This window comes from Nannospalax galili, unplaced genomic scaffold (genome assembly GCF_000622305.1).
Source record: "Nannospalax galili isolate Female #2095 unplaced genomic scaffold, S.galili_v1.0 scaffold336, whole genome shotgun sequence".
Lineage (NCBI taxonomy): Eukaryota > Metazoa > Chordata > Mammalia > Rodentia > Spalacidae > Nannospalax > Nannospalax galili.
Window position 1 is genome coordinate 4,935,677 of NW_008343385.1, and position 3,706 is coordinate 4,939,382.

Genomic DNA, 3,706 nt, shown 5'->3' on the forward strand with positions numbered 1-3,706 from the left:
ATATCGAGACTTGGACCAAGAGCCCCCGACCAGCCCTTCAACAGCCCGCACCAGGCGGGACAACCGCCTGGGGCATTTGTGCCCCTTTCCCTTCCCAAATGAAAGGCCTTGGGGACAGTCGCCAGGTGTTTCAGCATTGTGGGGGCGGGGTGATCTGGAAAGGTCCGTACTCACCCTCCCCCCAGCCCAGGCCCCCACAAAGTCGTGGCTCCTGGGAACGTGACAGACAGCGGGTTTCTTCGGACTGGAGATGCGGAGGACCCAGGAGGAGCTGGACCGACCCGGCGGGCGCTTCGGGGCTCGCGGGGACGCCGGGGCCCAAAGCTCTCGAGACACACCTGCAAGACGGCTGTAGCAGCGAAGTGCCCAGCCCCAGGCCGAGCGGGAACCGGAGCCCAGCCCTGCTGCCGAGAGCTGCTGCCTCTTGCGCACTCCCGTAATTCGTTAATTGCTGTAAATCCCAAGGACGGCCACATTTGATTACACATACAGTATAAGAACCGACAACAAAGCGACGAATTAATTACCAACTTCATTAACATAGGTCCCCAAATTAAAGGCAGCGAGCTGTTTCCTTGGGCCCACTTGCCGTGGTGGCGGTGGTAATGGTGGTGGGTGTGGGGGGCGGCGTTTACAAAGAGATTTTATTTTATTTTATTTTCTGCTCTGGGAGTTGTGAGGGAAAAGCTGTCTTCTCCCCCCACCCCCACTCCACCCCCATTTACACACACTCAGCAGTTGGGTTTGCCCCCCACCCCCTAATACTCCGCCCAGTCTGTTTCTGCTTTTCTAGGAAACACGGATTCGTGCGAAAGCTGTCGGGTCCTCGATTCTAGACCCGGAAAAAAAGAATTGAGGGGGTTCCCGGGTCCGGATGGTCAGGGATGCATCCCAGCCTCCCGGCTTTCAGCCCCAGACTCCGAAGGTTCTATCCCCAGACTCGGAGGCCCCCCCGCCACACTCGCACCCGGGAGGCTAGAACGAGCCCTCCTTTCCCCCCAGCCAGCCTTGGGGTTAGATTTGTGAGTTCCCAATCTTTGCTCTGGGCTTCTTGAATTGAAAAATCCTGCGCAGAAACTCTGAGCTCCTGGACCAAGGGGTATTTGTAAGGGGTTAAAGAATAGGGAGGGCCCTGAGCTTTTCCGCGTAGTTTGTTCGCGGTCTCCTCTCAATGTCTGCACCTCAGTCCCGGGCCTCCTTCCTTCCTCCTCTCTGCTCTCAGCGCGGTCTGGCCCAGTTTAAGAGGACACACTCGTGTTTTTAAGCCTCAGTCTGGGTTTGAGTTCTGCCACGTATTCGTTGCTAGTATTGGCATCGAAAACCCAGTTAAATGCCCCTCCCACCTTTCTCCAGACTTGACTGAAAAAAATTTTTTTTTTTTTTTTTTTTTGTCTTTTTGAGACAGGGTCTCCCAGTAGGCCCAGCTGGCCTGGAACTCACTATGTAGACCAGGCTGGCCTTGAACTCACAGAGATCCGCCTGCTTCTGCCTCCCGAGTTGACTTAAATATTTTTATTTTCCTGTCTTACATTGCTTTGATGTTCTTTCTCCCCCTTCTCTAAAATAAAAACAAAAAAGAAAGAGGAACAGGAAAAGAGTGTAAAGGACTAAAAAGAAGAGAAGGTCAGGGGAGGCCTTCCTGTCCATCATTTTAATTGTACAATTAGTTCACATGCTCCGGCCCATAATGTATATTTTAAGCTCAGCCCAGTGTTTTTCAAGAACATTCTGGTAATGTCGGAGGCCTGGATTTGTTGCCTGCTCGTCCCCCCGTGCAGCAGAGGCCTGTTTTCCTCCCCCTGTTGTGTGTTTTTATTATTTTCCCTCTGGCTTAGATGTGTCAATCATTCTCTCCCTGCCATTGGTTGGAGAGTTTGCGTCAAAAAGTTGCCAGAGAGGCGCTTTCTCAGCAAATCTCCCTGAGAGCGGAACCTTCCTCAGCTCCAACTCAGTCTCCACTGCTATTAAAAATAAAAGTCGCTAGAGCAGCTCTCACTCTCCACGTCTACTTTGTATGTATCGTAGGGGAACACACGCTTATTTACAACTCAGGCCATTTCATTTTATGTTCTCTAAAAAAAAAATTTTTTTTTTGGTTGTGTTTGACTTTTTGTGGAAGGGTGAAGAGGTTTTTAACTCAATATTCTTGATTTCTTTTAGGATAGCTGACTATTTGGAATTTTGAAGGATAATTGGTTTTTTTTCTTTTCTAACCTCCAATGCGGCTGTAAGGTAAGTGTCCATCTGTCTTGTCTATGCGGTATCTGTGTGTCCTGTCTGCCATGATCCCCGCACCGCCAATAGACCTTCTCATGCAACTCTGCTAACGTGGAGGTCTTCTGAAGGCCGATGTATTTTTTTCTAGTGAGAATTTTGAGGTGAAATAATGACCGTTACAAAAAATTGACTATCTGTAGAAGAGGGCGGGAGTGGGAGGGAAAGAGAGAAAGCTCCCGGGGGTCGCCGCCACTGCAGAACGTCTAATCTGAGTCTAATCTGAGTCTAATCTGGGGTGTTGTGGAGGGGTTTTGTTCGTGGTTTTGTTCTTGGGTCCATACTATTCATGGCTTCTCAGTACGGTCTTTGCGTTTTGCGACCCCCCCGCCATTCCCCTAGGTTTAGTGGGAGAGCTCTGGATCGATCCCAAGGACGTTTTTCAGAGTCCATGTCAGACCGATGCAAAGGTAGCCAGATTGGTAGATTAAAACAATAAGGTAGGCGCTTCCTAAGGCCGGAAGCCAGGCTCCTGTACGAGTCGGCGGGGGCCGCGGGTTGCCGATCGAGCCTCCAGTCTGTGCCCAAGTAACGCGAGGGGAAACCTGAGCTGATAACCGGGAAGGCGGGAGAGCGCAGGCGGAGGGTCCTCGCTGCGCTCCCAGATCTCTAAGATCTCGGTCCCCTCTTCCTCAGCGTAGAGCTGCTCTGCTCTCTGCCTCTCCAAAAGCCTCCAGTCCCCTCACTCTTTCGCATCACCCTCCCACCCCGAATCTCTAGGGGTGCAGTTCTTCCACCCTCGCCGCCGCACATGGTCACCGTGGTCCCTGGCTCGGGTCACCGGACTGAGGCCGCTCGTTAGACTGGGTTTTCAAGGTGGCTGTGCCAGGTGATCCGGGCCCGCCCTCCGCAGCGCTCCGCGCGCACCTGGTGCGGTCAGAAGTGGCGGCCAGGGGCCCCGGCTGCTCTGGAGTCAGAGACCCGGGAATCCTTCCACTGGGGACCTCGGCTGTTCTGGGACTAGGTACCGGCAGACTGCTGCGCGCTCTTGTGCTGTCTTCCCAGGCTCGGGGACAAAGAGAAGGGTTGGGTTAAGGCCGGCTGGGGATGGAGGGGTTCGCCGAGGCCCAGCCTCTGCGCTCGGCCTGCGGCGGGAGAGCCATCCGAGGTCCCTGCCAGCACCCGGCCTGGGCGAGGCGGCGCGCGGCAAACTCCGAGGAAGTCGCAGAGCTGTGCTTTCAAGTGACTATTTTAAGCCCAAGGCCGGTTGCAGGAGCCTTTTTTTTTTTAAACCCAAGAGCTTGGTCCGAATCCGTCCTTTACGGAGAAGCTGCGTGCGGAGAGAAGGCCGGGCTGCGTGGACCTGCAGTGGCGGATCAGTTGGGGAGGGGATTGGGCGAGATGACTCTCATCCCTGAAACTCTGCCTTCCGTCGTAGTGCTTCGGGGATCACCATTTCTCCAGTACACCTCGGAACTCTACCCCCCCCCCG

The 3,706-nt window shown here is 53.9% G+C and overlaps 1 protein-coding gene across 2 annotated transcripts in view; it reads left to right on the top strand.

Moving 5' to 3' along the window:
• Positions 1-1,794: 1,794 nt before the first annotated feature.
• Otx2 (orthodenticle homeobox 2) overlaps positions 1,795-3,706 on the top strand; it is a 10,741-nt gene continuing 8,829 nt past the window's right edge. Inside the window, exons 1-2 of one of the 2 annotated variants that reach the window (XM_008839528.2) lie at positions 1,795-2,012; positions 2,161-2,232. The gene's annotated coding sequence lies outside the window, so the exon portion shown is untranslated. The remainder of the gene's footprint in view (positions 2,013-2,160; positions 2,233-3,706) is intronic. The other variant, XM_029566677.1, reaches the window with a different exon arrangement.